The sequence below is a fragment of the Berghia stephanieae genome, chromosome 6 (genome assembly GCF_034508935.2).
Source record: "Berghia stephanieae isolate SIO BIC M18660-M18661 chromosome 6, UCSD_Bste_1.3, whole genome shotgun sequence".
NCBI classification, from domain to species: Eukaryota; Metazoa; Mollusca; class Gastropoda; order Nudibranchia; family Aeolidiidae; genus Berghia; species Berghia stephanieae.
In genome coordinates, this window is record NC_088365.1 from 42778755 (window position 1) to 42792804 (window position 14050).

Genomic DNA, 14050 nt, shown 5'->3' on the forward strand with positions numbered 1-14050 from the left:
CAAACAATATCAAAATCCACAATAAAATGTTTCAGAACTGTTGCGTATATTTATGGCACAACGAAGCTGTCAAAAAATGAAGTTAGAGAATGTGTGTAATCATGTATTATAATAACCTGTAATGTGTTTTCCAACCACCACATCATCTACTACTACAACCACTACCACAATAGCATCACTACCACTACTACTACAACCACCACAACCACATCGTCATCACGACCACTACTACTACAACCACCACCATATCATTACCATTACCACTACTACTACAACCACCACTACCACCATATCATTACCATTACCACTACTACTGCAACCACCACTACCACCATATCATCACCATTACAACTACTACTACAACCACCACAACCACATCATCATCACTACCACTACTACTACAACCACCACCACATCATCATCACTATCACTACTACTACAACTACAACCACCACCACATTATCATCACTACCACTACTACTACTGCAACCACCACCACCATATCATCATCATTGAAATATTTTTTTTTTTAAATTGAGCTTTATGTAGTGCAATATCTACTAAATGTGCTCAAAGCGCTTTACAATGGGTCCCTGGTCAACATTTAACATGTAGGACGGGACATGACGCCTGTTAGGCGATATTACAATTTTTCGGACAAAGACAACTCTGTTAACGGCCAGGTACTCATTTTACACCTGAGTACGGTGAGAGAATGTGAGTAAAGAGCCTTTTCCAAGGACTCAACTATGCGCCGAGCGCGAGGCTCGAACCCAAGACCTTCCGATCCGGAAGCGAGTGTCATACTACTAGACCACATAGCCGCATCATTACCACTACTAATACAAACACCACCACCACATCATCATCACGACCACTACTACTACAACCACCACCACCACCATATCATTACCATTACCACTACTACTACAACCACCACCACATCATCATCACTACCACTACTACTACAACTACAATCATCACCACCACCACATCATCATCACTATTACTACTACAACTACAACCACCACCAACACCACATCACCTCACTAACACTCAGTACTACAATCACTACCATTAGGTTTTGGAGCTTTACTTCATTTGAAATAAGGAAACTTCGGAATTGTATTTGGCATTGTGTTTATATATCATAATATAATTCTAATCAGTTATCTATTTAGAACTAGATACTATACAATATGTATGCCAAATACCACCCAATTCCCCTTTCTTGTGTGCGGGAATTCCTCTTTCGGCATTGAAATTGAGTGTGAGAGAGTCATCACTACACACATAAACAACAGAAACAATTTAAAAACAAGACTATGACACGCAACCACTCACACACGAGGCTATACTATTTATCCTTTTCTCTATATAGAATAGGACAAGACAAACAATAGCTTGACTCTCGCTACACTTCGCATTGATGTTTGTCGTCTCACGAGTTCAACTCTCGGTCGACCTGTCAATATTCCTTTTTGCCTCGGACGTAATCATTAATAGAATGTTGTGTGGTTTTGACCGTGAAGAAAACCTTAAGAAGTCACATTTATATCATTTTAGAGAGATCGTTTTGAATAATTTTGAGTTAAACGAGCGAGCAGCAACTTGTTTTCATGAACGGCCGATCAGCGCTTGTTTACTATAGTAACGCGATTCCCAGCCAACATCAAAATGGCGGATATTTTTCTCATCGAGGCCGCTGGTTGGTTAGCCAATAAGAGCACCGTACGGTTTCCATTGGTTAAATTCCTTGATATATATATATTATATATATATATATTATATATATATATTTTATATATATATAATATATATATATATTATATATATATATATATATATATTAATAGATATATTTTTTTAAATGTATTTATTTATTTATTTTTTTTCACCTTAAAAAAAAAAGAAAGTGTCAACCACAATTAATCACATTCACAATGAAATGACAATACCAGTAGATTTTAATTATTCCAAACGTAATCAAAATCGAATCACGAAAGAGAGAACAACTAAAAAATAAAGCGACGAGACATAATGCGACAACACCTTGACAACAGAAGTCCATTTCGTTCACTCGAAAAATTAAAGAGATGCTTTAATCCCTCAACGGCGAGATTAATATTTCCGTTACATTACTGGTTTTCAGTAGTACGTAGTAACTTTAAAGTTTTCATCGAGAAGCAACAACAGCGATATGACTCAAGTTTCATTCAGAGCTCAAATTGCATCATTTTTACTGCTCTCTTGATGGTTAGAATGATTGTGCCGGTGGTGGTAGTGGTTGGAATAGTGGTAGCGGTGGTGGTGGAGGAGGAGGAAGAGGAGGTGGTGAGGGAGTAGGGCCTATGTAATAATGGTAGTGGTTTTGGTGGTGCTGTTGGTTAGAATGATAGTTGTGGAGACGAGGACGGAAACGATATGATGATGTTGATATTGTTTTTATTGCTATTGTAGTACTTGTTGTTAATGTTGTTGTTGTTGTTAATGATGATGATGATTATGATGACAATGACGATGTCGTCGACAATGATGATTACCATACGATATTACAAAGTTTATTCAATCTTAGGCTTTCACAATAAATCATACAATTTGATGACAACATACATGAAGTGGGAAAAAAATGGTAAATGGAACCAAACATAAATGAATGCATACTAACACCCATACGTAAAAATAAAATAATTATAATACATAATCAAAATCAATAATAATAAATAATCTAATAATAAATAATATAATATTAATAATATATAAATAATAATTTATACTAATAATCAATATTACCATCATCATTACTACCACCACCATCATTACTACTACCACTATCACCATCATTATTACGTTTCCAATCAGTTTTTCTCGTTTTTAAAAATTTGATACCTATCATTCGAGACGAAAATTCCGGTGATTATTTTTTTTAAAGCGTAGTTAAAATATCTACGATTTTATTAACCCTGAAAACTACGATTGTTATTTTCCCATTTCAAGTAGGCAGGCCTGCTATGACAAGTATCAGTTCCATAGTCAAAATAAGACAAACAAAAACAAAGTTTATTTAATCTTAGGCTTTAGCCACTAATTCATACAATACAATAGGATTCCACAGTCTGACGTCACGTCCGCCTAGCAACGAATCGGCTGGCTCTAAACAAAAAAAATCGTGCTTGGTCCGGGCAAGGATAATTGGAAAATCGCTCAAAAAACAATTTTTATCTTAAATATGGTCCAGTGTTTTGTACCAGATTGTCTACACCAGTCAGGAGTCACTCTGCAAGTTTTACAGATTTCCAAATGGCAGGCAGACAAAAATTGAAGAAAAGTGGATTACTTTAGTCAGGTAAGCACGCACGCCTCGTCGAACATTTGATAGAGTTCGTAGTCAGATCTAGGTCAAGTTCTAGCTTACGTAGACCTATATTTTATGATTAAAGTGTACAATTGCACGAAATTATAAATAAAAATACATTCCAAACTAGGTTTTTATTGAAGTTGAAGCAAAAATGATATCTCAATCGTTTTGATGTTAAGGCTGATAAACTGAATGAGAGTTAAGTTCTACTGATAAGTGATAATTTTTTTAAAAGGAGAACAAGAAGAAAGAGAAGAAAATATTTGTTAAAATCTTACTTTAAACTCGATACCTTTATGGCAAAATGAAAATAAATAAATAAAATAACGCAACCTCCCCCCCCCCCCCCCTCCCTCCCTCACGCAGATATCTCTCTCTCTCTCTCTCTCTCACACACACACACACAAACACACATACTTTCCTCTTTTTTTTGGAAAGTTTCTCTGATTCTCTGCCATGCCTCCCCTCCCCGACAGCCGAGGTGGCAACTCTGTGTGAACAAAGCAAGATGGCGGCAGGGACCTCTCTCCTTTACCTGTGCCCGATTGTTGACACTCCAAAGTTTCCATCACCGCACTGTCCAGTACAGTACTGACTGAAATAAAGAGAAAACGCCAGTCTTGCCACACTCAACCCCAAGATCAACTTTAACTGTGTAAATTTAAGAATTCATATTTTTATATATACCTAGTCAAAATCATCAAAAGAAGTAATGAGGAAGTGCGACATTTTGCTGAATGTGCGATTTCATAAAAGACAGGCGAGAGACCCACCAGTAACCTAGTCTCTTGCACACCTTTGATTTATCATGCATTGAGCTGGTGTCAAACAAGATAGTCTAAAACAAAGTACTTATCAAATTAAATAATATACCCAATATGCCCAACAGAATTATTGTTTTTTAAAAAATCTTTTCATTTCAGGAGAAAGGACAAAAGATCCAACATCATCATCAAGAGTGTGTTCTTGTCACTTCAGAGATGGTGACAAAGCCAACCTCCCTGAATGGTTTGACAGAAATAAAAATAAATTGTTTCCACCAGAGCCAGAAAGAAAGAAAAGAAAAGTGACACAAGGAATTCCCATCCCATCTCAATTGGCACCAACATCAAGAAGTCCACCACCACCACCACCACCACCACCACCACCACCATCATCATCATCATCATCATCATCATCTATCATCATCATCATCATCATCATCATCATCATCTGCTCAACTCTCTTCATCATCATCACAAAGTCCCACCTTTAAAAAAAACAGATTCCTCATCATCATTATTTTCCTCCTCATCATCATCATCAGTATCTTCTCCCTCATCATCATCTCAACTCTCGTCACCATCATCACAGGATTCCATCTTTTAAAAAAAAAACAGATTGTAGAACAAGTGAGGATATTTTAAATAGAACAACAAATTTAATTCAAGAACAAGAAATTACAGACAAAAATAAGGAAATAGCTAGCTTTAAAAACCCAACTAAGTTAGATTCAACGCACTTACACTGTTTCAAGCCTTACAGAAAAAGTTCTTCGAATGGAGACAGGTGTACATTGTTTTAAAATATTTAATATTATTGTTCAATATGTTGAGTGCTTTAGAGGTAACATTATTTATTATAGCGGATGGGAAGTTCAGGAAGAGACAGTTGCATTAAAAGACCAAATTTTCATTATTACACTTATGAAACTTAGACAGAACTACGCTAACCTTCATATTTCACAATTGTTTAGCGTTAGTGAAAGTACTATAACAAATATTATACAAACTTTTATTCATGTTTTACATAAGCCATAAGCTTCTCTTTGAAAATGTTATGAAGGTTACATGCCCTTCTAGACATAAAAATAAACTATCAGCTCCATCATCATTTTTAAGATTTCCAAATTGCAGAATGATCATTGATTGTACATATGACCAAATTGCTATTCCTAAAGAAATAGATAAACAACGGTTAACTTATTCTTCTTATAGGTCCATGAATTCTGTTAAAGCTCTTGTTGGTCTGAGGCCAAATGGTGTGATAAATTTTATTTCTAAACATGATCCAGGGTCTGTCTCGGATAAGGTCATTGTACAAAATTGTGGATTACTAAAACTTTTAATTTTAAGCCCTGGAGATTTAATTTTAGCAGATAAAGGTAATAAAGGTAAAACCCCATCCTGATTCAAGATATTTTACCTCAAGGAGTAACTGTAAATATCCCTCCCTTTTTACATAATAAATTTACTGAAAATGAGATTTTATTAACAAAAGAAATTGCTTCATGTAGAATTCATGTTGAGAGGGCGAATGAAAGACTGAAAAATGTTAAGTTAACATCCTCTCATATATTCCAACCATGTTAAGAGAAACATCTGATATTATTTTTCAATTTGTTGCAGCACTTGTCAATCCCCAGTCTCCTCTTATTAAGGAGACTGCATTTTGTTAGCTTTGCCATTTATATTGTACAACACACATATTTTGTTCATCATCATCAAATCACCATTCAAAATAATGGTTTTGTAGGTCCATACATGATTTTACATGATAAACATGACAAATTATGGCATTGTTGTATCAATGTATGTTCAATGTCATTAACATTGTTAAATAAAACCACACAAATTAGTTTTGGACTGAATCAACCCAAGGCATCATCAAGATAGATCTGTGGAAGTAAAAGAATAAAAGATTCAAATTTAGAGCTGCGACCATGCTCAATAGGCAAAAAACAAACAAACTAATAAAACGTCTGTTGTGGTCTTGTGGTATGACACTCGCTTTCAGATCAGAAGGTCCTGGGTTTGGGCCTCGCTCGGCGCATAGTTGAGTCCTTGGAGAAGGCTCTTTACTCACAATCTCTCACCGTACTCAGGTGTCAAATGAGTACCTGGCCGTTAACAGCGTTGTCTCTGTCCGAAAAAATTGTAATATCGCCCAACAGGCATCATGTCCCGTCTTACATGTTAAATGTTGCTGTTGGCCAGGGACCCCTTGTAAAGCACTTTGAGCACATTTAGTGGATATTACGCTGTATAAAAACTCAATTAAAAAAAAAAACAAATAAAGTGATTCTTTCATTCATCTTGCTTTGTTGATAAGGGGGAAACCCCAAACGTCCATTTTATCTGTTTTCGTATATTAAATTGAAGTTCACATTCAATTTCACAATGTTATTGATTTCTTCGAGTTTCAAGCAGCAACATTTACATTACACCTTAACCCAATAGGAAGTTTAGTTTACCGAGACTAACACTGGTCTAAATAAATCCTTTATTCAGCCCATAGAGGAAATTTATCTCTTGGGTCTATTCCCAGGGAAGACTGGAATAACCGCGGTGCAGGGCCGCAAATTGAGCTAGGGCGAGGTGACTTGCTCAAGGCCACACAGCGCAGCGGCGGGTGAACGAACTCGGTACCTTTCGGGTACGAAGCAAAAACCGTACCGCTGATCCACGCTGCCCCACATGAAGTATGATAAAATGTCTAGCGTGATTGGTGATTGTGATGCTCATATGAGTATTATAATAAAGGTTACAACACGATACTAAATAGTATGTAGTTGACTATAGTCAATAGCAACGAAAATTAGCGAAGCAAGACTAAGACCTCAAAGTCAAAGACTCAAAGTCCGTGGTCCATAAGATAAAAACACAATAATTCAATGACTCCCTCTCTCTCTCTCCCTAACTGAAATCGAAAGTAAACAGTTAAATCTTTCCATTGGATATACTAAATCTGCCTAAACTCAAAGTAAACTGATTATTGTCCAACAGTAGTTGTACGGAGATGTGGGATTTTGAGAGTGAGAATGAGAAGACGAAATGACTTACCTTCACAGAATACTCTTTATTCTTCATGCTGGCTTGAACTTTGCCGAACATCAAGCCATCTGAGTAAGTGAAAGTCAAAACATGACCTGACTGATGATGATTTTCACCTCGCGAGATACTTTTATGCTCATTGGAGAAGTATTTCATAAGGGCGGTGATGGAAATAGGGTTCGTGTCAGCCATTTTTCTCGACTGTTTAGAGCCAGCCGGTTTGTTGCCATGCGTTGCTGCGCAGGATTACGTCACGACTTAGGAAGCCTATTAAGACAAAATAATGTTACCAATCTCTCCTCATGCATTCGTTACACCCCTTCCGCACTAGGACAGTCCTGTCCCAAATCTGTAACATATATATAATTTAGAGAAACCTACCGCGCCTATTGGGACGGGACAAAACAGTCCCGTTGTGTCCCAAGCCGTTGTGAAAGTGAAAGACTCCTTCCGCACTAGGACAAAACTGTCCCAGAACAAATTTGTCCTGTCCCACTGGAGAAAACTTCTATTCAAAAGGGGTTCCGCACTAGGACAGGACTGTCCCAGGACACACCTCGCGTATCGCTTGCGCGAATGCATTTTTTTTTTTTTACAAGATACACTTTGTGACACAGCAGTAACGTGTCTAAAACATCTATTCAGGTAACTTGTGGGATCAATTATATTTATCGTTATTTATTTCGGGAATTCTCAACGAAAATATTTTTAAGTAAGTCCATCTGAGGCACTTGGGCTCATTGTAAGACAAATTAAGTCCTTTAGAGCCTTGTAGCCAATGGTGCAGGGGTTATCCCGGTTTCAATAGCGTGAAGCGGACAATTAACGTATTTGTTTGAAAACCTTTGAACAGGACGCTAGTCTATCGCAGATTACTATCCCAGCTTGACAGGTACCCTTTTACACCTGAATGGAGTGAGTGATTGGAGTAAATTTTCTTGCTCTAGGAAAGTACAAATTGGCTTCGGTCGGAATCGAACACAGAACCTCTAAGTCCAGAGTACAACGCGCAAACCATTCGGTCATCTTGCCTCCTAAGCTTAAAATATAAATCCGGAACATATCCATGTTTCTGTAGCGTGTAGCAGACAGATAACAGTTTAAAATTAAAAAGAATAAAATATCCTTTTTTTTCCATCCCATAGGGAAAATTTTTCTCGATGGTCTATTCCAAGGGAAGACTGGAATAACTCAGGCGTCAGCCGCAAGGCAGCGCCGCAAATTGAGCTAGGGCGAGGTATAAACCAGGCGTCAGCCGCAGTGCAGCGCCGCAAATTGAGCTAGGGCGAGGTGACATACTCAAGACCACACAGCGCATCAGTGGGTGATCGAACCTATACCTTTCGGGTAAGAAGCAAAGACCGTACCACCGAGCTATGCATGCTGACTTTCTATTATCCTCTTGAATGATGCTAGTCCGTCAAAGATTACTTTCATCAGCAAACTGGTACTAATTTGCACCTGGGTAAAGTGAGGTGATTCCAAGATTGTTATTTTAAAATAAGATCGGAGATCACCATAGAGTCAATGGAATTGACCCTTGAGCAATCTTTGGTTCATTAAAGGATGCACCCAATATTGTTTTCTCTTTCCATTTGTCTTTTTTTCCCCACGTAGTAAAAGCACAGAAATATGCAACCTCTATTTCATCCATTACTAGTAGTAGTAGTAGTAGTAAGTAGTAGTAGTAGTAGTATAGTAGTAGTAGTAGTAGTAGTAGTAGTAGTAGTAGTAGTAGTAGTAGTAGTAGTAGTAGTAGTAGTAGTAGTAGTAGTAGTAGTAGTAGTAGTAGTAGTAGTAGTGGTCGTAGTAGCAACAGCAATAATATTACTCTTGCTATAAGAATATTTCATGATTATATAAATCGTATGTAAACAAATCTCATCGTACAGTGTAAAAAATCATTATCGTCATGTCGTATCTTATGTTGATTCATAAAATGTGAATTATTTGAGTTGTTCCAAGGACTTTTTAAAAAATCATTAATTTATAATTCAACCTATTAAATAACTAATCTATTAATTAGAAGGTTTTAAATTATTATTATCACCATTATAATTATCATTATTATTACTATTATTTATTATTTATTATTATTATTATTATTATTTATTATTATTATTATTATTATTATTATTATATATTATTATTATTATGATTATGATTATGATGATGATTATGATGATGATGATGATGATTATTATTATTATTATTATTATTATTATTATTATGATTGTGATGATTATTATGATTATTATTATTATTATTTATTATTATTATTATTATTATTATTATTATTATTATTATTATTATTATTATTATTATTATTACTATTATTATTATAATTACTATTATTATCATTACTACTATCATTGTTTGCCTTGCTTTATTATTGATTTTATTTACTTGATTTGTTGATGACAATATTATATTCTTGTATGAGTTATATTGGCAATTGCCTACAAATAAACTTTTGATTCTTGTAAAAAAAAATTAATGCATTCGCGCAAGCGAGACGCAAGGTGTGTCCTGGGACAGTCCTGTCCTAGTGCGAAGCCCTTTTGAATAGAAGTTTTCTTCAGTGGGACAGGACAAATTTGTCATGGGACAGTTTTGTCCTCGTGCGGAAGGGGTGTTAGACTATCACAATAACGACCGTGTTAGACTGTTTTGTCCCGTCCCAATAAGGGCGTTAGATTTCTCTAAATTATATATGTTACAGATTTGGGACAGGACTGTCCTAGTGCGGAATGGGTGTTATCTTTGCTCCTTACCCAACCAACCCCTAGCTTCCCGCCTCTTCATCACGAACTATCTTATGTATGTATTAGCTTCAGGACGGGCAAGTACGGAATCTGCCCACCCTTCCTTTAAACGTATTTATTTCCTCTATAACTTAGAATTCAACTCTCTCCTTTCTCAGAATAGTATTTCTCGTATACTTATTTAATTGTTGAGAAAAACAAAATAGTGGTTGTATTTTATATATTTATTTAGTCGTGACTTTTGAATAGAGGGAATACAATAGAAAATTACATTGTTTTGCAAAAATATTTAGTCTGGCAATAAAAATATAGCGGTAATTACTTAAAATTTTTTTTTAAAAAGAACCAACTAATTAATTTATTAAGAAAACGAGAAAAAAAAGAAACAATTTAAATGGATAAACAAATATATAAAAACAACACAAATTAATACTAAGTTGATATAAATTAGTAAATTAATCAATCAAGTATCAAGTTTTAAGTACTAACTTTTAAAATTATCTTATTTAAATTAGATTATTTCGGACCTGGTAATACAACATATAACTTGAAAAAAAAATGCTGGTATTTGCCCACCCTGCCCATTATTACCAGCCGTCCCTGGATAAGAACTGGTCCCCCCCCCCCCCTCCCCCTATTCTCTCAAAAACGCATGTTGATGTCTTGACTATTCATGGGATTCTTAAGACCCTTCTGTAGCGCTTCATCTTAACTGCATCTATTCTATTTAGTTAAAGTAAAGGAGTAAGTTGATGTATACGACATCGTTTCAAAAATAAAGTATGCCGCCCATGTATTTCAAGAAGTTTGTTTTGATTTTAAGGGTTTTGCAACACATTAAGGGCATATCAACGCCAGTATAAAGGAAGAAAATGGAATAGTAAAAAGTTCTAGAATGAAAATTTAAGTACCCAAGAAAAGGTAAGACAAAGGGGAATCGGTTCAAAAAGGAAACAGATGTAGATTCCAAGAGCACACTATCAAAGTATACATAGTTTGAGGTCACTAAAAGTCTCATCCAGACACAAGCACGGGTCCCTAATAGAGGAATACACTCAAGTGTTTTACAAATCATATATATTATAATATAAACAAAACAAATAATAATACAGTACATAACAGAGAGATGATTTACAAGGGAAAAAATATCATCTCCCAAAACAAACTACATTTGACTATTTCCCTTTTAGCCAGGGTATCCGGCCAGTGCCAGGAAAAAAAAAAAACAACACAAGAAATCTCATTCCAAGACAAAGACAGAAAACAATTTATATAGGGCGACAGAAGACACAGTAAGTATCTCCATGCCCACTATGGGAAGTCAGGAACCCCACCCAGTATTTCAGAAAGTGATCAGATCCGGGTATCAAAATTCAAAGCTATAATCAGTTCCCTGACCCCGCGGTTTTTTGCAAAAAAAAATTAATTTTGCAAAGAAAATGATGAATTTTGCAGAAGAAAATAAATAAATTTTGCACAGGTTTCTAAATATGTTTTATCACATCTAACTAACAATTAACTACATGCAACCCATGTTTTGTTTTTTGTTTTTAAGGGTTTTACGGCGCTTGCAACACATTAAGGTCATATCAGCGCCAGTAAAAAGGAAGAAAATGGGATAGTGAAAAGTTCTAGAATTACAATTAAAGCACCCAAGAAAATGTAAGACAAAGGGGAATTGGTTCAAATAGGAAATAGATATAGATTCCAAGAGCACTATCAAAGTACTTAGTTTGAGATCACCTAAAAGGCTCACCCAGACACAAGCACAGATCCCCACTAAAAGGAATACACTCAAATGTCTTAAAATCAAATATAATATAAAGAAAACATAATACAGTGCATAACAGAGAGATGATTTACAAGGAAAAAAATATCATCTCCCAAAACAATAACTTTGCATTTGACTGTTTCCCTCCCAGCCCGGACTCCTACGAGGGCCAGGACAAAACCAAGTAATCTCATTCCAAGAAAAAGACAGAAAGCATATTGGATAACAGATATAAAGTGATAGAAGACACAGTATATACCTCCCTGCCCGCTATGGGAGGTCAGGATCCCCACCCAGGCAACCCATGTAATAAACATCTCCGCGGAATTACGCAATTTCAAACTCCAAATTATGCAAAATTATGGGTCAAAAATGGCAAATTTTGCTAGAAATTATGCTGATTTGGAAATAGGTACAAATACAAAGTTGGGAAAACTAAATTACCATAAAAAAATGCTGTCAATGAAATTGCTATAATAAAGAAGTAAAAAAATTCGGGTATGACTTTTTATTTAACTTAAATAAAAGGTCATATCCGAATTTATTTTTAAAAAAAAAGGAATAAAGGAATTAGTCAAAAATTTGCAAAACGCGAAGATTTTGTGGTTGCAATGCAAATCAGATAATTTTCCATAATTTTGCGGCCCTAAGCTGTGCAGAAAAACCGCGGGGCCAGAACAATGTCAGTAGAAAACCATATTCCTCCAGACTGTGTCATTTTATCCAGATCGGTGACTTGTTTTTCAACAAGACAGAGCAACGTTCCACGCTAATAACAAGTTTTACTTTTTTTTTTTTTTTAAATATTTATTTGTAAGGGTTTTAAGGTGTTGGCGACAAATTTAGGTCATTTCAGCGAGAGTAAAAATGAAGTAAACGGGATAATAAAAAATTTAAAGATTTACCGTTAAAAGCATTCGAGTAAAAGAAAGGCAAAGGGAAATGGTTCAGATAGGGGACAGATATAGGTTCCAAGAGCACACTATCAGTGAACTTAGTTTCATCCAGATATAAGTGCAGAATCCCGCTAAGAAGAATACACTCAAATGTTTACAAACCATTAATATTAATAATATTCAAAACAAAAAACACAATAACAACAGAGATGGTTTCGTACAACAAGGAAAAAAATACCATCTTCCAAAACTAATAATACACTTTGACTGTTTCCCTCTCTCAGCCAAGGACTCTGTCAAGGGTAAGGACAAAACAAAGTGATCAACGTCAAAGGCAGAAAGCAACTCAGAAAACAGACATAGGGGGATAGGAGACATAGCAAGTGACCATCTCCCCACAATGGGAGATCAAGACCCCAAACTTTAAAGACAAATAAATGACATTCGATGTTCGAGTATTTCTAAAGATGAATGTCCTCCAATGAGTCCTGATTGAATCTAATGGACTACTGTCAGCATTTGAGAATCTATTTATTCATTCTTCATAGCTACTTATTTACCTTTCCATTTCGTGCCGAATAGCTGACCCCGCGGTTTTTTTTTGCAAAATATATTTCAAAATTTTGCAAAGAAAATGATGAATTTTGCAGAAAAAAAAAGTAAATTTTGGAAAAATTTTGCAGGTTTCTAAATATGTTGTATAACACCAAACAACTAACCACATGCAACCTATGTAATAAAATATCCCCGCGGAATTACGCAATTTCAAGCTCAAAATTATGTGACAAATAATGGCAAATTTTGACAGAATTATGCTGATATGGAAATAGGCACAAAGTTGGGAAAACAAAATTACAATAAAAAATTGATGTCAATGAACTGTTATAGTTATAATAAAGAAAAATCAAAGCTTTCAGGGTTACCTGGCTCAAACTCCTTCGATCACTTAAAATCATATTGTAATAAGAAAAAATCCTTTCAACGTCAGCAGAGCTGATGGTTGATGAAAACATATACCTAATGGCGGGCACAAGCTGTGAGGGAAGGCACGGTTTCCTGGCAAGAATCCCCAAAAATCTGCAAGTTTAGTGCTTGTGTTGGACTGTTCATAAGGGCAACTGGTCCTAGTTCTTTGGTGTAAGGTCGCATTTTATCTTCTTGGACATCTTTCAGTCCTGGCACCCCATGAAGTTCGGTAGCACATGGCAAAAAAAATTTTTTTTAATCAAAGAAATTGTCGAAAATTTGCAAAACGAGCAGATTTTGCGGTTGCAATGCAAAACAGAAAATTTTCCCTAATTTTGAGGCCGCAGCTGTGCAAAAAACCGAGGGGCCAGAAAAAGGTCACATTCTTCTCATGTAATAGAACATATAAATAAATCTAACCCAAGTTTTACATACAAGATACCCAATTTTCAACATCTAGTTCATCCAATTATATCAAATTG

General features: G+C 35.5%; 1 long non-coding RNA gene across 2 annotated transcripts; it reads right to left on the minus strand.

Moving 5' to 3' along the window:
* Window positions 1–4840: 4840 nt before the first annotated feature.
* LOC144975052 (uncharacterized) lies at window positions 4841–8787 on the minus strand. Of its 2 annotated transcripts, none has more exons than XR_013645860.1 (2): window positions 7180–8787; window positions 4841–6014 (listed from the first exon to the last, which is right to left on the minus strand). It is a non-coding gene; the product is annotated as an uncharacterized LOC144975052 (long non-coding RNA). The 2 variants fall into 2 exon arrangements; XR_013645861.1 differs by having other exon boundaries at window positions 6591–8787.
* Window positions 8788–14050: the final 5263 nt, after the last annotated feature.